The sequence below is a fragment of the Symphalangus syndactylus genome, chromosome 6 (assembly GCF_028878055.3).
Source record: "Symphalangus syndactylus isolate Jambi chromosome 6, NHGRI_mSymSyn1-v2.1_pri, whole genome shotgun sequence".
NCBI lineage: Eukaryota > Metazoa > Chordata > Mammalia > Primates > Hylobatidae > Symphalangus > Symphalangus syndactylus.
The window spans coordinates 104313882-104339300 of NC_072428.2; the positions used below are offsets into that span (position 1 = coordinate 104313882).

The 25419-nt window shown below is 35.9% G+C and overlaps 1 protein-coding gene across 1 annotated transcript in view; it reads left to right on the forward strand.

Annotated features, from left to right (window-relative positions):
• Window positions 1-25419, forward strand: part of FOXP2 (forkhead box P2) — a 605419-nt gene that overhangs the window by 68637 nt on the left and 511363 nt on the right. Inside the window, exon 2 of the mRNA XM_063642138.1 lies at window positions 8539-8683. The gene's annotated coding sequence lies outside the window, so the exon portion shown is untranslated. The remainder of the gene's footprint in view (window positions 1-8538; window positions 8684-25419) is intronic.

Sequence of the window (25419 nt, forward strand, 5' to 3'; positions counted from 1 at the left end):
ATTAACATTAAAACAAAGATCTTAAGACTGACAAAACAGACTCTGTAGCAATAAGACACCAAATTCCAACGTGACTCTAGTATAGCATCACATGACAGATAGCAGACCCTCAAAAAAATTAAAGTGTTTTACCCCAAAATATATTTCTTTGACATATTTTGAAATGGCCCTGGAAAGCTGTTTCTTGTGGGGAAAAGCTACTTTCCATAGGGAATCCCCTTCCCTTTTCAGTTCTTTTCCCTGATGCAGGAGAGAATTAACGAGGAATCTGGCACCATTTTAGGTCTGATAATTTTAGCAGTGAAAAGTGTCTGTGTCATGTGGCACCAAAGTATTTTAGCAGCAAATCTGTATGGGTCTGCAACAACCTCAATTCTTACCTCCTCAGAAGAAAGACTTTGATTGAGGGGCATAAGGCAGGAGACACTGAGGCAAGTTTTAAAGCAGGAGTGAAAGTTTGTTAAAAAGTTTTCGATCAGGAATGAAACGAAGCACACATAAAAGAGGGCCAAGTGGGTGACTTGAGAGATCAAATGTGTGGTTTGACCTTTTGACTTGGAGTTTTGTATGTCAGCATGTTTCTGGGGGGTTGCATCCCTTCTCCACTGACTCTTCCCTTGGGGGTGCACTGTCTGCATGCACAGTGGCTTGCTAACACTTGGGAGGGGAGCATGTGCAGTGTGTTTACTGAGGTTGTACACATGTTCACTTGAGGCGTTCTTCCCTTACCAGTCTGAGTGTTACTAGAAGGTCATACACCAGTTAACCTGTGCCGTTTTGCCTCTTAATGTACATGCTTCCTCCCACTCACCCAACTCCTGAGATCTTATCCGGAAGCTGCTGATCACCAGTTTTAGTTTTTTTCTATCAGGAGACTGCCTTTTTCTGGTGCTGGCTGCGACCAATTATTATTTTACAGAGACAGTTAACAATAACTTGAAATGTTATTGGTTGCCTGACATTTTTGGTGTGTGTGCATGTGGCAGGAGAGCTCTCTCCTGCTCTGCTCATGTCTGACTAGCTACCCACTGTAACAGTAGGAGCTCTGAAGCCAGCTACCTGGAGGCTTCATCTGCATGATAAAAGATTGGGTTTCACAGCCCCTTATCTTTTTATTTTTTTATTTTTTTATTTTTTTTACCTTTTTTTATTATTAATTTTTTTTGCACACAAAAACAATAAACATTTTCTAAAAATACATACAAACAAAAAGATGCGTATCAAACATATTAGGAAGGTTGCACATGGGAAGTCGGGGAATAGAAATGGGGGGTGGGAATTAAAATAAATGAGAGAGGGACTTTATATGGATCAGTGATAATAACTCAATCCTCTATTTGACAAAGGAGAAGGAGAAGGAAGAGGAAGAAAAAGAAAGTGGGATAAAGGATCAGAAAGGGAGGAAAATAGAAAAAATTAGAGTATGACTCCAGGGTAGACCTGTTTTGTTGTCACTGAGTTGGTTGGTTGGTTTGTCTGTTGTATTTTTCATTTGTTTCACCATGTTGGCCAGGCTGGTCTCGAACTCCTAGCCTGAAGTGATCAACCCGCCCCGGCCCCCCAGAGTGCTGGGACCACAGGCGTGAGCCACCACGTCCAGCCCCCACATTACTTCTGGCCTCCGTGGTAGACCTCCCAGATGGGGCGGCCGGGCAGAGGCGCTCCTAACTTCTTCCCAGACGGGGCGGCCGGGCAGAGGCGCTCCTCACTTCCCAGACGATGGGTGGCCGGGCAGAGGCGCTCCTCACTTCCCAGACGATGGGTGGCCGGGCAGAGGTGCTCCTCACTTCCCAGAAGATGGGTGGCCGGGCAGAGGCGCTCTTCACTTCCCAGACAGCACAGCCCCTTATCTTAACCCAGATATTCCTTTCTATTGATTCCAGTTCTTCAGATAATAACTCTTTCAACCAATTGCCATTGAGAAAAATCTTTGAATCCACCGATGACCAGGAGACCCATTCCCACTTTGAGTTGTTCCACCTTTCAAGACCAGACCATTGTATATCTTACATGTATTGATTGATGTCTTATGTCTCCCTCAAATGTATAAAACCAAGCTAAGGTCAACAACTTGGGCACATGTCCTCAAGGTCTCTTGGTGTTGTGTCACAGGTCATGGTACTCATATTTGGCTGAGAAAAAATCTCTTCAAATATTTTTCAAACTTGACTTTTAGTTGATAGTATGCTAATTTTAATCTTACTTTTCATACTGTATGTAGTGGGCCTTAGGAAAGAGATTTATCTTATCATTTAAAAGAAATTGTCATGTAACATGATTTTCATGAAAAACAATCTTAAATTTTAATGTTGACTTAGAACTTTAAGTAAGTTATTTAAAATCACCTGTTTTATTTGACTATCTCAGTATAGATTGTTTAGTAAGTTTTTTATAAAAGCCAATGACTTGGTTGGCATGAGACATATTTTTGACAGATTTATTTATTTGGAAATAATGGCAGTGATAATTATTTCTTGCAATTGATGGAGATAAAAGATTAAGAAATCTTTGAGTTATAACTGTCTTTGAGTTATACTATAGCTCTGCTATAACTGTCTTTGAGTTATACTATAGCTGTCTTTGAGTTATACTGTAGCTCTGTCTTCGAGTTATACTATAGCTGTCTTTGAGTTAACATAACTGTCTTTGAGTTATACTATGGCTCTGCCTCTATCTTCTATACCATTCCTTGTCAAATGACTCAGTATTTTCTTCATAATAAAGCTATATTGTTAAGAAAGACACAGATGAATAATACATTCTCTATTTTCAAATAATTTTAAATTAAATGTTAGAAGTCAGGTATGTGGACAAATGTATTACATAGTAGATTACATGGACAGTTTTTAGAGGAGAGCTGTAGAGAAAATGCTATTTGAGTAGCTTATTCCTGGCTAAGAGAATAGGGGAATATTTCATGGAGTTAATGGTAATTAAATTGAGGCTTGAAAGGTATGGTAACATTTGGACAAATAGAATTTGAGAAAATAGAGACATGCTAAGTGGAGCAGATTGAGACTCTAAGAAAATCAAAGCAAATATCTAATAGTTCAGTTTGATTCTAGAATGTAGAGATAAGTGAAAAAAAGTAAAGGAGAGGCAAATTCAATCCTAAGAATGAAAGGCCTTAGGTTTTAGGCTAATAAGTTTTGTTTTATTTGGTAGGTATTGAGGAGCCGCTCCCTATCCTAGTTGATGCACTTGTAAGAAGAGGCACCAGAGAAATAGTTGCATGACTTGAAGTCACATATATTAAATTTAGGCATTAATGTGTTCCCCCACTTCCTCCTATGCCAGTCTAATATACTTTAAAAACATATTATATATTTGCAAAAGGTATGTCTGGCATATTCTGTAAAGATAATGATAAGAGGGATGTTTGAAGACATTTGGTGGATGTGAGAAATATGAATTTGAAATTGTTATTGGAGTAAAGAGGGAAAAAGTGTCATTATAGTAGTAGGTGGAAGAGAGACTGCTTTTAAGATGCTTTCTAGAGACACTTAGTATGCCTTGGTATATATTTAAGAAACAACAATATTTAAGAAAACAAACAAAAAGGCTTGAGATGGAACTGAAAATATATCAGCCATTATTTTAATAAGAGTCAGAATCAGAATATTCAAGTGAAGATACTTAAGAGTCAGTGGAAGACAGCTGAGCAAAAGAGGATGAAAAATTGCATTTACTAGATGTTTTAAAGTGCTAAAAGTCAATAGCGAATATTTTGTCAAAATGTAAGTGTGTTGTATAGCAAAATATATTTACTGATTGTTCAAAACTCAAACCAGACTTTTATTTGGAAAACACGTTGTACTTGGTTGTCAGTTCGCAGGCTAGCCCATCCATTTAGCCCTTGTGTTAAAAAAAGAAGGGAGTGGTCCATGTCCTTTATAGAGCTTGCAAGTATTATTTGTTGGTATTTATTGTTTTTTTAAAATATGAGATTAGTTGTTAAATCTTAAAAATTGGACTCTGTCTCACTCTCTCTCTCATGCGCACACATAATGATTTAGCAGTCTGTCTGGAAAATTCCGATTTGGCAAGACTAAACCTACATACATTCCTACAAAGCAGTAATGGCAGTAATTTTATGGGGCTTAAAAAAGCACCTCTTTAGAGACTTTGCCATAGTACCATGAAACTTTCCTTTATCCTGCGCCTTGCCTAATTGATATTTTTGTCTTTAGGTATTTTATTTTGTGACCTTTATGATGTATGTGATATTTATCATATATTGTTTCTGGTGATTGTTGCCTTGAAACCTAATGACTACATGCAAAAATTTTTGTAGTCAAAGTAAGTTGGGATTACAAATGAGAGACCAGTAACTGATCACTTATTCTGGTGGGTTTAGATTCACTCCATTTTATGTTGCCTTGGAGTTTTCTGCAGATGTTCACACCTTCCATAACTGTTGGTTGTTTCCTTGGTCTGGGAACAATACTATCAGATTTACATTCAGAAAAACAAATAACAAAAAAACTTAGGTTGGGTGTGTAGTATGCATTCAAGAGAGTTGAGACTGAAGGATAAAGGACCAGAAAGGAGATTGTATAACCAGTAGGTACTTTGAATGTGAAGGTTAGGGGAGGGTTGTGGACTGGATGTATATGTTGGAGAATCATTTGCAACAAGTAGTTGTTGATTCAAGAAATAGAATACAAATTGGGACTAGAATGGTATCTTGAGAAAAATGACATGTTAGAGGCACATGTAAGAATAGTAACCCACAAGATTGAAAAAGCAGGGTTGAGAGTTAGGAGAGGAATTAAGAAAGAGTGGTATCATGCAAACCAAAGGAAGAGTTTTGAGAAGGAAAGAGTAAACAATGAGCTAAATGAAGCAGATAAGTTAAGCAAACTAAGAATTAAGAAGTCACATTGGATTTTTCAGCTAGGTTATTCCTGTCCTGATAATAAAATGTTTAGTTTCAAGGATGTAAAGATTTACTAAACTCTGGGACCGTCTATATAAATTTATTAATGTTGAAAGAATGGAATCTCGTTCATTCTAATTCCAACCAATGATTTTTTTTTTCATGTAACAGCATCATGGAAAGTAACGAAAAAGAAAAAAAAAACAGTAATTTGTTTATAAAAAGAAATAAATGATAAATGAATAATACACTAATGATACTTTGGATGAATATGTAAAATTACCATCCAAACTGGGACACTTTTAAGAGGGAAAGGGATAGCTATTAATAATTGCAATAGGTATGAACCACATCTATCCCAGCTAATCCAGGACTAACGATCACTGGAATTATAGTTCACGTTTATTCAGTGCTAGCTATTGTAGGAGCCAAAGGGGCAAGTTACCCTTGGCCTTCTGAAGGTTCACCAAAAAATCAACTTGCAAAAGACAGATTAATTGGAAAAAGACATACAAATTTATTTAACATTGTACATAGGAGCCCTCAGCATGGAGATCCAAAGATACAGGGGAAGTTCTCTATTTTTATGCAAAGACTCAACAAACTATAGACAGCTGTGTAGAAATATTGGAGGAAAAGGTTATGATTTAATGCTAATAGACTGAGTGGAGAACTCCAGCAAGGCCTGTCTGTCTAGATTCTCCCTGGCCTCTGAGCATGCATTCCTTCCTGGCATGGGGCAGGACTTTCCGGGGATCTGAAGACCTACAGTCAAATAGTATAGGTCAGATAATTTCTTTACAGCAAGTTACGACACAGAAAGGTGAGGGAAAAATTAGAGTAATATTTTTAGGTTTTGACTAGCTTTGGGGAAAGGGGGCTTTGATTTCTAGGACTTCCCTTGAGGAGGAGGGATTCTAGTTTCTACGGCTAGCCTTGGGGGAAAATGGGACTGAGAGATGGGAGTGCAGAAGATCAGAGACAAACTTTGCTTTCTGAGGCTACTTCTGAGGCCTTCATTTTGGGATATTGTTTTCTAAGCCCCCAAACTACCAGACAATAAGAAGAGTTCTTTATAGGTTTATCTCATGACTAGTTTTAGTTGACAACATTTGTAATTCTTTCTTTGTATATGGTGAATTCATTGACATATATACTCTACATAGTTTTGGTGACTTAAATGTTTATTTAAAAAAAAGGTGCCCACTATATACCAAGCTCTGTCCTAAGGGATGGGAAATGAAGATGATTAATACATAGTTCTAGTTGTTAATGACTACCAGCATACTTGAGAGAATCTGCAAATGAAATTTTAATGTATTATAGTAAAGTGTCATGTTGATATTGTGGTTTGTGAAGACCTCAACTAGTATTTTAGTACATTATATACTATAATTTTTAGGGTTAAGGTTAAGAAAAAGTACAGCTGGTTGTACATATAAGTGGGATTTTCTCTATCATGAAAAGTATATTTTCTCTGTGTGTGTGTGTGTGTGAATAGTTCAGTTCTTTATCACAAAGGGATGCATTTCCATATTGATAATGTAATTTTAGCCACATTAAAGCTATATCCTGTGAAGAAGAGTCTGGCATACTCCTCTGACACATCTGGTAGATATGGATGGCATTAATTAGCATACGTATTGTTATAAATGACATGTCAGTCCAGGACAACAAAAAGTATTTGTTATTGATGTCAATTATTTATCCTTTGTCAGTTCAAAAAGCTTCCCTAAAGGAATGTGCATTGGTCTTCACTGAGCCAAAATACTGCAAAACCACTTCTGTGTTCTGGAAACTAAAGCAGAACTACCTGTGCTTGAACTGCCATGTGGATATATTCATCTAGAAAGTGTCTGTTGATAAGTTTCAGTACTAAGACTTTCAAATTTGGATTAGATTAGTTGAATCTTTAGAAAAGAAAACAACACACCTACTCTAATCCTAAAATCAAGTCTTCAGTGGATATAGCTTTAATCTTCGGTAATGAAATTTATGTTTTTATTTCACCTTGAAATAATTTTGAGATATTCCAGGTAAATAATTGCAAATATCATTTACATTGGTTAAAAACAGAAGAAAATTGCACAAGTATCAATTTGTGATCAGATGATGGTTTAAAGAGGTGCCCTTTTGCCCACATATATTTTACATTTTGTATTTTAGCTATTCTGATATAGATGTTTTTTGGTTTTGTTTTAACTATTTTCTCACAATAGTTGTTTTTTTTAAATAAATACCACCAGTATATTGTGTTAAGTTTATGAGCAAAAACTAACTTTAAAGTGCTATCATGCACATTTCCCCTAAACACGTGTGTGTGTGCTTATATATATATATATATATATATATATAAAATTTTGCTTTAAATGTTCCCCCTGAATTCCAGTTTATTATTTAGTGGAAGGGAATATGAGTGATTTTAAGATAAGGCAAGGGGATGTGATCCAGGTAATGGCACATGTTGAAGACATTTATCTTTTTTTTTTTTTTTTTTTTTTTTTTTTTGAGACAGGGTCTCACTCTGTTGCCCAGGCTGGAGTGCAGTAGCATGATCTCAATCTCAGCTCACTACAGCCTTTGCCTCCTGGGTTCATGCAATTCTTGTGCCTCAACCTCCTGAGTAGCTGACATTACAGGCGCATGTCACCATGCCTGGCTAATTTTTGTATTTTTAGTAGAGACGGGGTTTCACCATGTTGGCCAGGCTGGTCTTGAACTCCTGAGCTCAAGTGATCTGCCTGCCTTGGCCTCCCAAAGTGCTGGGATTACAGGCATGAGTCACCATGCCAGGCCGAAGATATTTATCATAATTCTTAATTTTAATGATGCAGAAAATACCCATTATTGGAAACTTACATTTTGATAAAATTTGAATATAGAATGAGTTCTCTTAAACTTATGAATGTACATCTCACCAAAGGTCAGATATTCATCTATCACGTTTCTGTGTTCTTGTAAAGAAAGGTGGGATGTATTGCATTTTTACGTCTTATAAATTTGTTTGAGAATTAAGATGAAACCAGATTGAGAACATACCCATGTTAAATACTCTAAGATGTCCAACATACCTTGCTTCAGTGGCAGTTTCCCAACCTTTGTACCATTAAAAAAAATCTCATTCCAGATTTCTTGCTGTCTTACAGACCCTGTACTGTTTCTGGTCTGTTTCATGTTCTTAAAATCATCTTTTTTTATTATTCCATTAAAATTTTTAAAAATATTTTTTCCTTTACACTTTTCTAATCATCCTGTAATTCTTCAGCCCTAAGACATTAAAAAAAATGAGTAAAAATATCTCATACCTAATCGTCTTTGCCAGTCCATTCAAACTCATGGATTTGCAAAATTATGTTAAAGTCTTTTAAAAAATACATTTGAGTAGGCTTTGTAGTCATTTAGATTTTGAATGTTAATTTTCTCTTGCTATGCTGCTTAGCCATAAAAATGAAAAAGAAGATAGATGTGGGTTTCGTTTAGTGGGATTAATTTAAATACTAGATTTATTTATTATAATGTTTAACAAGGCAATTCTTATATTTCTGTTCACCTCATATCCAACAGAAAATAATAGGAAGCTTCAACCCCCCAGTACAGTAAGAAAAAAAACAAACTGATGCATTTTGTAATAATTGATTAAAAGTATAATTTCCCTCTAGATCAAACAAATAATAGAAGTCTGTTGAAGCTTTGTCCTGACCTATCCTGGAAGTAGAAGAATACTCTGGAGAAAGGAGCATTGTAAGCACAAAGAATAAGATTCCTCAATCCCGAGAGGGAGAATTAAAGTCTAACTCTCCAAATGTAAGTCATCTGTACTCTACATATTTTTCGTCTCTCAGTTTTTATTGCTATTCAGGTTTTAGCAGAAATAATGTGCTGACAATATTGTTTGGATTTTTTCCTCTACAAAATATGCAGGTGTTTTTGGTTGTAACTTCTAAGTTTTGATTTGTGACAATACTTACTAACATAATATAAAATGATACCTTACAATAATAATATTTAATGTAAAATAGATTAATATTAATTGTATTTTCTGATGGAGAGCTGTTAAGAATTTTGAGTATTCTGATGAAAAGAAGGAAATTTCCTTTGATACAGTATCTGCAGTTTTTCCATTATAATCTCTTTTTGCTCTAAACTTTGTTTTTTTTTTCTTTTATATTTCTTCATATCTGAGAATAAGACTATCTTAATATGTCTGCTTGAATCTACCACCTGGTAAAAGATACATTAATTTCTTTATTCACTCCATGTGGTGAAACTGAATTGGACTGAATTTGTATCCATAATCTGCTACACAAATATATCAATTTTGTTGGCTCAGTGTACTGGAAAGACTGATTCCCTATCTGTTAGGAAAAACTTAAAAGATATGTATTAATGATTATATACAAACATAGAATTTTGTTGCTGTTCAGAAGTTGATAGAAGGAGGACTGAAGCTAATACTTGTCTTAGGACAATTACTTAGGAAGAAATCCCTTGTTCTTTGTGCCGACTTTTATCTGGAAAGTTACCTAGGGCATCATCCTTATGATAATGTGATATAATGGTATGTGATATACTGGTTTAACTGCCAGAAATTTGACTTTCACTTAATAATTGACCATTTTATTATTCCTCAGTAAAAGATCTCAATGATACAGTATTGTTTGGTCTTTAAAAGTTCAAATTCTACAGTAGAAAATGAAAACTTAATAAAGTTGACTACGACTAAGTCATACATTGCATACAGTTATCTCCAAAATTGACAAGGTTTTCAGTGCAATATTCTTATTGACATAGCATCTGATGGAGTGGTCCAAGTGGCCCACAGTGAAAAATCTACATAATTTCCAGGTTCGTGTTTAATCTTGTTATGTGGTGCATTCTGATAGAGCCACCTAAACACTGGTCATTCCTGAAAATCTATAATTACAAATTAGCACAAACTGAATTTAGCAGTAACTATGCATAGAAAAGGAAGAGTTTTTGGTTTTGGACTTAGATGTTCAGTTCAAAACTTTTTTTTTGTTTTTTTGGTTTTGGACTTAGATGTTCAGTTCAAAACTTTTCTTTTTTTTTTTTTTTTTTTTTGAGATGGAGTCTTGCTCTGTCACCAGGCTGGAGTGTAGTGGTGCGATCTCGGCTTACTGCAACCTCCGCCTCCTGGATTCAAGTGATTCTCCTGCCTCAGACTCCCTGAGTAGCTGGGACTACAGGCACGTGCCACCACACCCAGCTAACTTTTGTATTTTTAGTAGAGACGGGGTTTCACCATGTTGGCCAGGATGGTCTCGATCACTTGACCTCGTGATCTGCCCCCCTCAGCCTCCCAGAGAGCTTGGATTACAGGCATAAACCACCGTGCCCGGCCCAAAACATTTTTTAAATCATTGAACTAGATAGAGAAACCTTGAAGAAATAGTACAAACCTTACCATTCTTTTCATTAACATGAAACAACTTTTCTTCTTATTGAAAAGTGTGATGAAACTTTAAAAGCCTATTTAAATTTGGTGGGTCAGTAGCGCGCTCCCATTTATGGTTTGAGGCTGATGAAGAATTGGAAAATAATGCTGTTCACAGAAAAATCTTGGTGACCCTCTGCTCTACAGAAATAAAAATGAACAAATTATAGCACAGATTGTAGTGGATGAACTGCAGAAATAAAAAGTTGAGTGGAAAACCTCTACCTCCCAAAATTATACAGTATGTTTATATATATACATATATATATGTATATAAAGTTCCAAACTAGACTTTAGTGTTTGGAAATGCAACAAGTGATGATAACAAAATTGGAATAATGGTTAAATTGTAGGTAGGTAATAAATTGAGGTGGAGGTTCCAGAATTTTCTGGTATGTTGGAAACATTCTGTTTGTTCACCTGTCTGATAGTTACATGGAGGTTTGTTTTATGAAAATCTATCGGTGAGAAACTGGATGCTTTTCTGCTAAGGTCAGGAATAAGGCAACGATGTTCCTTCTCACCACTCCTATTCCACATTATACTGGAAGTCCTAGCTAAGGCAAGGAAACAAAAAAAGGAAACAGAAGACATTCTGATTGGGAAGGAAGAAATAAAACTGTTCATTTGCAAATGCCATGATTGTCTGTGTAGAAAATCCCATATAATCAATAACAACATAAACTCCTGAAACTAATGAGTGATTAATGTTAACACAAGGTTAATATACAAAAGTCAATTGCTTTCTCAGATGCCAGCAATGAACAATTGGGGTTTTAAATTAATAATACAGTACTGTTTATATTAACACCAAAAAGATCAATGCTTAGGTATAAATCTAATAAAATATGTATAAGATCAATATTAGGAAGACAATAAAACTCTGATGAAAGAATATCAAAGAAGATCTAAATAAATGGAGAGATAGTCCCTGTTCATGGATAGATGGATTCAATATTTAGATGTCACTTCTTCCTAAGTTGATATGTATATTCAACACAATCCCAGTCAAAATCCCAGCAAGTTATTTTGTGGATATTGACAAACTAATTCATGAGTTTATTCGGAAAGGAAGAGGCCCACGTTAGCCAACGTAATATTGAGGAAGAAAAAGAAAATCAGAGGACTGACAGTCTCCAACTTTAAGACTTAGTATAAAGCTAAGTAATCAAGATAATATGGTATTGTTGAAAGAACATAGATAGACCATTGAAACAGAGTAGAAAACTCAGAAATGGACCCACACAAATATAGTCAATTCATCTTTAATAAAAGAGCAATGGCAATTCAAGGAAGAAAGTACAGACTTTTCAACAAATAGTGCTTAAACAACTGGACATTTATGTGTTAAAAAAGTTAATCTACAGACCTTATACCTTTCATAAAAGTGAACTCAAAATGGATCACAAAGCTAAATATAAAACAAAAAACTATAAAACTTCTAGAAGATAACATAGAAGAAAATCTAACTACCCTTGGGTTTGCGGATTACTTTTTAGATAACAACATCAAAAATATGATCCATGAAAAAAATTAATAAGCTGGATTTCATTAAAATTAAAAATTGCTGTTTTGAGGAAAGCTACTGTTAAGAGAATGAAAAGATAAGCCACACACTGGGAGAAAATATTTGTAAAATAGGTATCTGATAAAAGATTTGTATCTAAAATATACTACAAATAACTCTTAAAAATAATAAGAAAACATATAGCCAGGTGTGGTGGCTCATGCCTGTAATCCCAGCACTTTGGGAGTTCTGAGGTGGGCAGATCATGAGGACAGGAGATCAAGACCATCCTGGCTAACATTGTGAATCCTTGTCTCTACTGAAAATACAAAAAATTAGCCAGGCATGGTGGCATGCGCCTGTAGTCCCAGCTACTCGGGAGGCTGAGGCAGGAGAATTGCTTGAACCCGGGAGGCAGAGGTTGCAGTGAACCAAGATTGTGCCACTGCACTCCTGCCTGGGTGACAGAGTGAGACTCCATCTCAAAAATAAATAATAAAATAAGAAAACATATAACTCAATTAAAAAATGGACAACAGCTCTAAACATATACCTAACTAAAGAAGATTTACATATGGCAAGTAAGCATATGAAAAGATGCTCAATATTGTCTGTCATTAGATAATTGCAAATTAAAACATTGGGGTACCACTACAGACTTATTAGAATGGCAAAAATCCACAACACTGATAACACCAAATGATGGTGAGGATGTGGAGCAATGGGAATTCTCACTCATTGCTGGTGGAATGTGAAGTCATATAACCACTTTGAAAGACAATTTGGTAGTTTCTTATAAAGCTAAACATAGTCTTACTATGTGATCCAGCAATGACATTCCAAAGTATGAAATGAGTTGAACTCCAAATGAGCTGAAAATGTAAGTCCACACAAAAACTTGCACAAGAACATTTATAACAAGCAACTTTAACTAGGGTAACTTGGTTAAGCATCCCAGATGTCTTTCAATAGGTTAATGGATAAACAAACTGTGATACATCCAGACAAGGGAATATTATTCAATAATAAAAAGAAATGAGCTACCAAACCACAAAAAGACATGGAAGAACCTTAAATGTGTACTGCTAAGTGATTGAAGCTATATGAAGAGGCTGCATACTATATGATTCCAACCACAGGCATATGCTATTTTGTGGTGGTTCACTTTGTTGTGCTTTGCAGATACTATGTTGTTTTACAAATTGAAGGTTTGTGGCAACCCAGAGTTGAGCAAGTCTATTGGTGCCACTGATATGGTTTGGCTCTGTGTCACCACCCAAATCGCATCTCCTAGCTCCCAAAATTCCCAAGTGTTATGGGAGGTACGCAGTGGGAGATAATTGAATCATGGGGGCAGGTCTTTCCCTTGCTGTTCTTGTGATGGTGAATTCATCTCAGGAGATCTGATGGTTTTAAAAATGAGAGTTTGGGCTGGGCATGGTGGCTGAGGCCTGTAATCCCAGCACTTTGGGAGGCTGAGGCAGGCGGATCAGGAGATCAGGAGATCGAGACCATCCTTGCTAACATGGTGAAACCCTGTCTCTACTAAAAATACAAAAAATTAGCTGGGCGTGGTGGTAGGCGCTTATAGTCCCAGGTACGAGGGAGGCTGAGGCAGGAGAATGGCGTGAACGTGGGAGGCAGAGCTTGCAGTGAGCTGAGATTGCACCACTACACTCCAACTTGGGCGACAGACCAAGACTCCATCTCAAAAAAACAAAAACAAAAACAAAAAAAACATGAGAGTTTGCCTGCACAAGCTCTCTCTTTGCATGCTGCCATCCATGTAAGACATGACTTGCTCCTCCTCACCTTCCACTATGATGGTGAGGCCTCCCCAGCCGTGTGGAACTGTGAGTTTATTAAACTGTTTTCCTGTATATATTACCCAGTCTTGGGTATGTCTTTATGAGCAGTGTGAAAATGGACTAATACAGTAAATTGGTATCAGTAAGTGGGGCACTGCTGAAAAGTTACACAAAAATGTGGAAGTTATTTTGGAACTGGGTAACAGGCAGAGGTTGGAACAGTTTGGAGGGCTCAGAAGAAGACAGGGAAACGTGGGAAAGTTTTGAACTTCCTAAAGACTTGTTGAATGACTTTGCCTAAAATGTTGATAGCGATATGGATGATAAAGTCTAGGCTGAGGTGGTCTCAGATGGAAATGAGGAACTTGGTGAGAACTGGAGCAAAGGTGACTTTTGTTATGTTTTAGCAAAGAGACTGGTGGCATTTTGTCCCTGCCCTAGAGATTTTTGGAACTTTGAACTTGAGAGAGATGATTTAAGGTATCTAGCAGAAGAAATTTCTCAGCAGCAAAGCATTCGAGAGGTAACTTGGGTGCTGTTAAAGGCATTCAATTTCATAAGGGAAGCAGAGCATAAAAGTTTGGAAAATTTGCAGCCTGACATTGCGATAGAAAAGAAAATCCCATTTTCTGAGGGGAAATTCAAGCCTACTGCAGAAATTTGCATACGTAATGAGGAGCTGAATGTGAATCCTCAAGGCAATAGGAAAAATGTCTCTGTGGCATGTCAGAGATCTTCATGGCATCCCCTCCCCCTAGGCCAGGAAGCCTAGGAGGAAAAAGTTGTTTTATGGGCTGGGCTCAGGGTCCCCATGCTGGGTGTAGCCTAGGGACTTGGTGCCCTGCATCCCAGCCACTCCAACCATGGCTGAAAGGGACCAATGTAGAGCTAGGGCTGTGGCTTCCGAGGGTTCAAGCCTCAAGCTTTGGCAGCTTCCTTGTGGTGTTGAGCCTGCAGGTGCACAGAAGTCAAGAATTGGGGTTTGGAAACCTCCACCTAGATTTCAGAGGATGTGAGGAAATACCTGCAAAGGCAGAGTTTGCTGCAGGGGCAGGTCCTAATGGAGAATCTCTGCTACGGCAGTGCAGAAGGGAAATGTGGGGTCAGAGCCCCCACACAGAGTCCCTACTGGTGCACTGCCTAGTGGAGCTGTGAGAAGAGGGCCACCGTCCTCCAGACCCCAGAATAGTAGATCCACGGACAGCTTGCACCATGTGCCTGGAAAAACCACAGTCACTCAACGCCAGCCAGTGAAAGCAGCCGGCAGGGAGGCCATACCCTGCAACGCCACAGTGGCAGAGCTGCCCAAGACCATGGGAACCCACCCCTGCATCAGCATGACCTGGATGTTAGACCTGGAGTTAAAGGAGATCATTTTGGAGCTTTAAGATTTGACTGCCCTGCTGGGTTTCAGAATTGCATGGGCCTGTATCCACTTTGTTTTGGTCAATTTCTTCCATTTGGAATGGCTGTGTTTTCCCAATGCCTGTATCTCCATTGCATCTAGGAAGTAACTAGCTTGCTTTTGATTTTGCAGGCTCATGGGGGGAGGGGATTTGGCTTGTCTCAGATGAGACACTGGACTGTGGGCTTTAGAGTTAATGCTGAAATAAGACTTTGGAGGACTGTTGGGAAGGCATGATTGGTTTTGAAATGTGAGGACATGAGATTTGGGAGGGGCCAGGGCTGGAATGATATGGTTTGGCTGTGTGTCCTCACCCAAATCTTATCTTGTAGCTCCCATAATTCCCACGTGTTGTGGGAGGGACCCGGTGGGAGATAATCATGAGACAGGTCTTTCCCATGTTGTTCTCATGATGGTGAATAAGCCTCAGGAGATTTGATGGTTTTAAGAATGAGGATTTCCATGCACAAGCTCTCTCTTTGCCTGCTGCCATCCATGTAAGACGTGACTTGCTTCCTTGCCTTCTGCCATGATTTTGAGGTCTCCCCAGCCATGTGGAACTGTAAGTCCATTTAACTTCTTTCTTTTGTAAATTGCCCTGTCTCAGGTATGTCTTTATCAGCAGCATGAAAACAGACTAATAAAGCTGCTTTTCCAACAGAATGTGATCATCTTGTGTCTGTATCACATCTTGGTAATTCTTGCAATATATGAAACTTTTCATGTTATTATATCTATTATGGTGAGCTGTGATCGGTGATCAGCGATGTTGCTATTGTAATTGTTTGGGGCCCAGAAACTGGATCTATGTAAAACAGCAAACTTAATTGATAAATGTTAGGTGTGTTCTGATTGCTCCACCAGCTGGTCCTTCCCCCATCTCTCTCTTTCTCTTCAGGCTTCCTTCCCTCTTCCCTAAAAAACAACGATGTTGAAATTAGGCCAAGTAATAAACCTGCAATGGCCTCTAAGTGTTCAAGTGAAAGGAAGGGTCGCATATCACTCACTTTAAATCAAAAGTTAGAAATGATTCAGTTTTGTGAGGAAGGCATGTGGAAAGCCAACATAGGCCGAAAGTTAGGCCTCTTATGACAAACAGCCCAAAGTTCTGAATGCAAAGGAAAAGTTCTTGAAGGACATTAAAAGTGCTACTTTAGTGAACATATGAGTGATAATAAAATGAAACAGGCTTATTGTTGATATGAAGGAAGTTTTAGTGGTCTGGAGAAAAGATCAAGCCAGCCACAACATTCCCCTAAGCCAAAGCCTAATACAGAGCATGGCCCTAATTCTCTTCAATTTGGTAAAGGCTGAGAGAGGTGAGAGAGATGCAAGAAAAATGTTTGAAGCTAAGAGAGGTTGGTTCATGAGGTTAAAGGAAATAAGCCAAATTCATAACATAGAAGTTTGAGGTGAAACAGCAAATGCTGATATAGAAGCTGCAGAAAGTTATCCAGAAGATCTAGCTAAAATCATTGATAAAGTTGGCTACATTAAACAACAGATTTTCAATGTGGATAGAACAACCTTTTATTGTAAGAAGATGCCATCTAGGAATTTTCTAGCAAGAGAAGTGAGGTCAATGCCTGGCTTCAAAGCTTCAAAGGACAGGCTGACTCTTTTGTTAGAGGCTAATGCAGCTGATGACTTTAAGTTGAAGCCAGTGCTCATTTACCATTTTGAAAATCCTAGGGCCTTAATAATTAAATGCTAAATCTACTCTGTCTTTGCTCTAGAAATGAAGCAACAAAGCCTGGATGACAGCACATATGTTTCAGCATGGTTCACTGAATATTTTAAGCCCATTGTTGAGGCCTCCTGCTCAGGAAAAAAGTTTCTTTCAAAATATTACTACTCATTAATAATGTACCTGGGCCAGGTATGGTGGCTTACACCTGTATCCCAGCACTTTGAGAGGCCAAGACAGGAGGAACACTTGAGGCCAGTAGTTCAAAACCAGCCTGGGCAACATAACGAGACCTCATCTCTGCAAAAAATTAAAAAATTAGCTGGGCATGGTGGCATGTGCCTGTAGTCCCAGCTACTTGGGAGGCTGAGGCAGGAGGATCACTTGAGCCTGGAAGGTGGAGGCTGCAGTTGAGCTATTATTGTACTACTACTCCAGCCTTGGTGACAGAGTGAGACTGTCTCTAAAAATAAGAATAAAAAATGATGCATTTGGTCACCCAAGAGCTCCAATGGAGATGTTCAAGGAGATGAATGTTGTTTTTATGCCTGTTAACACATCCATTCTGTAGTCCACAGATCAAGGGGTAATTTCCACTTTGAAGTCTTGTTACTTAAGAGATATGTTTTGTAAGGCTGTACCTACTATAGGTAGTAGATTCCTCTGATGGAACTGGGCAAAGTCAATTGAAAACCTTCTAGAAAATATTCATATTTCTGATGGCATTAAAAACATTCATAGTTCATGAAATGTGGTCAAAATATCAACATTAACAGGAGTTGGAAGAAATTCATTCCAACTCTTTTGGATGACTTTAGGGAGTTCGAGACATAAGTGGAGGAAATAACTTCAGATGTGGTGGAAATAGAACGAGAACTAGAATTAGAATTAGAGCCTGAAGATGTGATGGAATTGCTGCAATCTCATGATAAAACTTTAATAAGTGAGGAATTGCTTCCTAAGGATAAGCCCTTGGCAATTTTGGGCAATAAAGCATCTTTTAAGTTAAGGTGTGTACATTTTTTAAAGACATAATGCTATTGCGTACTTAATCTACTACAGTATAATGTACATATAACTTTTATATGCACTGGAAATACCAAAGAATTTATGTGACTTGCTTTATTGTGATACTTTATTACAGTAGTCTGATAACTGAACCTGCGATACCTCCAAGGTATGCCTGTATATGACATTCTGGAAAAGGCAAAAGTAAAACATATCAGTGGTTGCCAGGAGTTACAGGGGAGGGAGAAATAAATAGGCAGAACACAGAAGATTTTTATGGTAGTGCAGCCATTGTCTATGATATTTTAATGTTGGACACATGGCATGATGTGTTTGTCAAAAACCATAGGCCTGTACAAAACAAAGAGTGAATCCTAGTATAAACTCTGGACTTTAGTTCGTGGTAATGTATCAGTTAGGGGTTAATCAGTTGTGGTACATGTACCACACTAATGTAATAGAGGAAACTGGGTTTGTGTTGGGGTTGTGGGAGAATATATACATGGGAACTCTGTACTTTCTTCTCAATTTTCCTGTAAATCTATAGGAGTACTTTAAAGTCTATTAATTAAAAAAAGAAAAGAAAACATTGAGCTGTCGTCTTTATTTCAGATACTTCTTTGCATGTGTAATGTAATTCAAAGTAAAAAAGAATTAAAAAGGCAATCTCAATGATTCTAAGTAGAATTCTGAGAAAAAGTAGATAATTTCAAATTTGATCTGTCAACATTGAATATTCAAAGGTAAAAACATAGAATTTAAAAAACAATATTTTGTGATGTTACAAAGCAGTGCAGGAAAGTGCTAATGTCCATAGATGAGAACCTGTCTATTTCCATATATTTAATAACTTTTAATCACAGTTTATTTATCTAGCATAAACTTGTCTTTAATGTAGATGTTTCAGTTTCAAATGAAAATATAGACATATATTACATTAAATATAAGAATATCCATGCTATAGTAATGAGCCACTCATCTTTATTGAATTGTTCATGGTTTCTTTCCTTAAATTTTAATATAATTTATGCAGTTGTCTATAATTCTGAGAAATACTTAATATTTAATCTAAGTGGGACTTTATTTTGTTAATTTTATGTTAGTATGTTGTTAAGAAAATGAAAAAGACTATCTTCGTATTCTTTCTTTGACGTGAAATTTTAAAGTACACTTTCAGTACCAGATTTGGGGTGTTTTCTTGTCCCTTTTTTCTTTTTCTTTTTTTTCTTCTTCTTCCTTCCCTTTTCTTTTTCTTCTTTACTTTCTTCTTTCTTTTTCCGTGTTTTCAGGCGGTTAATTTTCCCAGGAGTGAATGTAGTCTTATTTAGTTGGTTGACATTAAGAAAAACCAGGAATTTATTATTCACAAAAATGAAATATAAAAAATCTCCCTTTTCTTCAGGCTCTGGATATAGCTAGGCTCAACACAAATGTCTAGGGAAAATGCATCTGTTGCTATTGCATTTATTTTTTTTTTTGTTTCTCTGAAAACTTGACATTTGTAAGATATCTATGATTTTGATTTGTCTTGGCCAAAGCCCAGATTACCAAGGAATTACATTTTGAACATATTCAACTAAGAATTATCTTTGTAGCAACTTTTCCTTTGCCATATTGAAATTTTGGGAATAAAATCAGATTTTGTTTTAAAAACCAGCTATGTTTCTTTCTAGTGCCAGAATGATTTTTTCTATGTTAAAGCGGAATAAAGCAATGCTTATAGTCTATCTAAAACTTATTTTAAGCATACTGTGGAGAAAAGAGCCCCATTTTTGCATTTGCAGACCTGGGTTCAAATGTTTGCTCTGCCAGTTAGAATTTATATTGATTTTTGGTAAGTTTTGCATGTGAAAAAAGCAATACTAATAATAATTTCTTTATTCAGTTATATAAAAGTTAAGTGATCAAATGTTTAAAATACCTGACACATAGGTGGCACTTATTTGATGGTAGTAGTCTCTCTTTTGCCCTTTATTCTTTCTATATGTAGGGATAAGTGTACAAATAAATAAATGTGTGTGTATGCTTACGTGTATATATGTGTTTGTACACCCACACATACTTATGTATGTACTTATGTGTCTGTTGTCTTCTCTGTCTCTCTAACCTGTATTGTGTAATATTTTATGTAGCCACTTATTCTATTAAATTCAGAGGGAAAGAATTCTTATAGGAATGATATAGTTATTGAATTCAGGAAGTAGGGATTTTATTCACCACATAAAGTTATTTTAAAAGTTATTATGTTTTTGTGTCCTAGTATTTCTGTAACTTTATATTAACCTGAATTTTTAAAACTGGAATATTTATAAATCCTTAAAAGGGGATCTGATAGATATTTATGTTTCTTCTACAAATTCTCAGCAGGCATTGGAGAAGTAGTTTTTTTCTTCTTCTTCAACGTGTAATTCACAGAATAATGTACTGCTACATCTTGATTAGTGTTCAGAAAGATGTGCATTGGTCAACTTGAGAAGATGTATGGGAATATAAGAAACAAGATAATTTATTTATTAAATGTCCAAAAAGAGAAGTGTCAGTTTTGACAAGACGGAAAAATGCAAGATGGGAGTTGAATCTTTCTTAAAAATTGATGTTCGTTTGATTCAGGTTTTACTAAATAGCAAGGCACCAGTTTCCTGAGAAGGTTTGTACAGCTGAATGTGTTCATAACTGATTTGGATCTTTATCTTTGTAGAATAGTAATTCAACAAAATGAAGCATAATACTACATGTTCTCTTATAATGATGTAGGCTTTCTAGCAAAAGCAGCTGTTACTATCCTAAGAAAGTAGCCTGTATGTCTTGCCTAAATATCTTATCTGAATTTGAATCTTGTGACTGCTGAATAACTACCTCAAATCTTAACTAATTGGCTGCTCTCAGACACTAAAGAGAGGGTTGTAACAAAGAAGCAGACTGCTTAAATGAGGGATAAAATCCATCAAGCTAAGTATTTGTCACAAAAGCCTGAACTCTTGATTTTAAGTGATTTTTTTTTTTCAAACGCAAACTAGTTAAAACCTGTGTTTTCTCTGTATTTCTTCTGGTTATAAAGACAAGATGGTAAAGACAAAACTTGTTAAACACAAAATGGGTGGTAACCTCCAAATCTGCTTACTCGTTAAGTCCACTTAGGTGTTAAGGATTCTGTGTTATCTGGGATCAGGGACTAAGTATTTCTAGAATGAGTAATTCTTTTTTAGTGGATGCATCCATGATCTAGTTTTGTGGAGTTGACAACTCGACTCATACCATGATTATTACTCATTTTTATTATAGCCATGGGTAACAATGTTAAGGAGTAGCAAAGCGGTTTTGGGTCAGACACTATAAAATAGTTTGAAAGTATATATTCTTCACGTGTATGACCTAATGACCATTTCCATTTAACTCTCTTAAATGTTTAGTGATTTTATTATTGTATAACCTAAAAGCTCTCAAATTTTTGTTTTGTAAATAAGAAAGTAACATTTTTCTACATATGATGTATATTTTAGGTTTGTCCAAAATGCATTAAGTGTATTAAGACCTAACATCTTTACCTAAAATAAATACACATCAACCATCTCAGATAATGGTAGCTATAAAAAAGCATTTGCTGATCTGCTGATCTGGAAAAATTGGTTAAGAATGTTTTTCATTGAAAATTATGTTAACGATTCTCTTCCCTCTAGAATCCAAAGTGGTAGCTTTCTGTAAGATTTGTATTTTGAGATATTGTAAACATACAGAAAATGAAATAATAGGTACTCATATTCAAACTTGACATGTTAATATTTTGTTTTATTTCTTCAGATCTCACTCTTTTTAAGAACTATAGTGCCACAAAATAGTAAATGTTGTGTCTTCTGATCTTGTACCTTTTTCACCCCTAGATTTATTTTACTATATTGAATTAGTGTTTATCTGTATTCTCACATTTTTGTGTTTGGGGATTTTAAAATTTATATTAGCGGCATCATATCAAATCTACCTCTCTGAAAATTTTTTCTTTCACAATTATGTTTAGGGGATTTATACACGTTGATCCACACAGGTTTGATTTCTCCTTTTCTTTTCTTTTCTTTTCTTTTCTTTTCTTTTCTTTTCTTTTCTTTCTTTTCTTTCTTTCTGTCTCTCTCTCTCTCTCTTTTTTTCTTTCTTTCTCTCTGTCTCTTCTTTCTTTCTTTCTTGACAGGGTCTCAGTCTGTCACACAGGCTGGAATGCAGTGGTGCAGTCTCAGCTCACTGCAGCCTCAACCTCCCAGGTTCAGGCAATTCTCTCGCCTCAGCTCCCCTGAGTAGCTGGGACTACAGGCGCGCACCACCATGCCCGGCTAATTTTTGTACTTTTTTGTAGAGTCGGGATTTCACCATATTGCCCAGGCTAGTCTTGAACTCCTGGTCTCAAGTGATTTGCCCTCCTTGGCCTCCCAGAGTGTTGGGTGTTGGAATTACAGGCATGAGCCACTGTACTGGCCCATGCCTGATTTCTTAGGTCTTTTTTTTTTTTTTTTTTTTTTTGGTAAGCCTTTATTGAATTTTAACTTACATATGGAAAGCTGTACAAATCATAAATGCACATCTTGAAGAATTTCACAGAATGAACACACTTGTGTAACTGGTGCCTAGCTCCAGTAACACATTAGTTTGTACTCTGAAAGTCCCACCGTGCTTTATCTGCCTTTTAGTTACTATCTTCCAATCCTTACCCCAGGGTAACCATATTCTTACCCTTAGCAACATGGATTAGTATTTTCTGTTTTTGAACTTTATACAGATGGAATCATTTAGTATAGTCTTCTGTGTCTGGGCTTTTTTTCTCAATATTAGCTGTATGAACTTCCTCCCTGTTATTGTGTATAGTTAAGTGTCTCTCCTGAGTGCTATCCATAATCACATGAATATGCCACCATTTACTTACATTCATTCTATTTGGGGGCATTTTGGTTGTTTGTTTTCCTGTGTTTGGCTATTAGGAATAATACTGCTCTGAAGATTATTGTACATGACTTTTGCATGTTACATTTACCTGTGTACCTAGGAGTAGAATTTTTGTATTATCAGGTATCTATAGCATAGTGTCAACTTAGTGTCTGTATGATAGGTTATCTGTACAATGCTTTTATCATTAGTAGACATTACCAACCAGTCTTCTAGAGCAGTTGTTCCAGTTTACCCTTCTACCATCAATGTGTGAAAGTTTAAGTTGTTCCACATTTTGTCAGCACTTAGGTTGTCTTTTTTATTTTTGTCTTCTGGGTGGGTAATAATTCATTTGTTTTTAACTGCTCTATAGCATTCTATAGTTTAAATAAAGCATGCTTATTTATAAATCCCTTCCTTAGTAGATGGACAATTTGATTGCTTTCCATTTTTTACAATCAAATAATACTTCAATGAATATATCTATTTATATATGGCTTTGTGCATCTATTTGAGAGTTTAAGATTATAACTTGAAGTGGGATGTATGAGTTTTAGACAACACATTTTTGTTTTGTTTTTATTTTTTATTGGCAAGTACAGATTGTATATATTTATGGTGTACAACATAATATTTTCATGTATGTATATTTTGTGGACTGGCTAAATCAAGTTATTTAACCTATGCATTACCACACATACATATTTTATCATGGTGAGAACACTTAAAACCTGGTCTCTTAGCAATTTTTCATGTATACAATATATTGTTATTTATAGTCAGACACAATGTACAATAGATCTCTGGAACTTACTCCTTCTGTCTAACTGAAATTATGTGTCTTTTAACCAACATCTCCCCAATTCCTCCTTCCCCCTAGCATCTTTATTTATATAATATATTGCTAACTTTTTCTCTACTGGGGCTATACCATTAAGTGGTATTTTGGTTTTATTACGAATCATACATATGAAGTGTAAAGTGTAGTGATGCCTCTTTAAAAACAGTATTATGCAAAGCTTAATAACAATTTGTAGGAAATGTAGTAGGGAGAGATGAAACATTCTTTGCGGCCCCTGGCATGAAATTAAAGCTTCCATTATTATTTTCTCTCTTGTATTATTCATTATGATGTTGCCATGAAATGCACTCTCTGGAATCCATTACAATTCATGTAAATTCTCCCAAGATCTTTAGGTAGGATCTTTAAATTTTTGAAGATTTCTTCTTTATGATAGTTATTTTTTTCCTATATTACATAGTCATTGCATATATTTTGAATTTGACATTTTACCATCCAGTGACATTACATACCAAGGTACTTTGGAAAGTTTATATAATTAAATTAATGGATATACACATTTTGTGACATTCAAAGGATTTGATTCTAAGCAAAATGGTGACGTGAGATACAACTTGTTCTAGTTGCTCCCATTGAATTTTATGAAAATTTCATGTGCTTGTATTTTATAATTTTAACTTGATAATGCCAAGATATTTTCCTTGTATTAGCTGTAAGAACAGACAGAGTTAATGTTGGTAGAATGACCAAAGCAAAACCTTTAATCTAGGTTCTTAAATTTGACACTATTAATAAGGTAGGTCAGCATTTGTCTCAAAGAAAGAAATCTAATTAGTTTACTTGTTACTATTTCTTTTTTTATAATTTTCATTTTCTCTCAATGCCATTTTTCCACCACCCAGGATCTTTAATTAGTCTTGATCTAGTCAACCCCAAGTTTCTCTATTCAGATGAGAATGCATATTCCTACACAGAATCTTTCAGTCACTGTCCCTCCCTCTTTTCCTTTATGAACGTCAACACAATCTCTTCTCCACAAATGAATGTATTTTGAATGAACAAAACACAGTAAAATATCAACTCAAAATTCTATGTAGATTTTTCAGAGTAAAATTGTGTTGGTAAATTTTAACTGAGTACCCAATTATTGCCAGCATCTTAACTTTTCCAAACCTTTTATATTTAACTATTTATAAGAAGGCTTGTACAAATGACAATTTTGGTTTAGTTGGTCAGTTGTAAAATCATATTGTTATTGCGTTTGTCTTTTATTAATATTTTTCCTGTGATTAAAGTGACCTGAGATTGACTTTGTCAGCTTTTATTATTTTTAAATCTAGCAATATTTGAATTTAAATCTATATAGATCGTGAATTGAGGCAATTTAAGAAATATAATTTCTCAACATTTTCATTATTGAGATGAATACTAATGTATGTATTGTTTATATGCAGATCCTTACCTGAAACATTTTTGTTTTCTAGTAGATTTTAAGAATCAATGTCATAAGGTACCATACTATTTCCCACTCTTGTCATTTCCACTCAGTATTTTGTTTACTCCTACATGCCTTGTTCAAGCCTGTGTTTTCAATGCATAGAGTAGTGCTGGCATGTGGTCTGCACTTAATAAAAATATTCGGTGAATGAATTGATTTCAATATTGTTTTTCAGAAAAGAAAGTTGTCTGTTTACCACAAGGTTAATGTTAGTCTTTTGCCTTTAAATGCAATCTTTTGGAAGACTATGTTGAAAGGAATATAAAGACTTTAAAATAGTTGAACAATTCACATCTTTTAAGGCTATACTTGAAGGAAATAATAATCTTTTAAAAGTCAAAAATAGTTCCATTGTGTTAAACATAAAGAGCAAACCAAAAAACTGTGGCCAGATTATTATAGTGAGTTCTTATTTACCTTTACAAAAGCCATGTAGAATATAACTATTACTAGAAGTTCTTT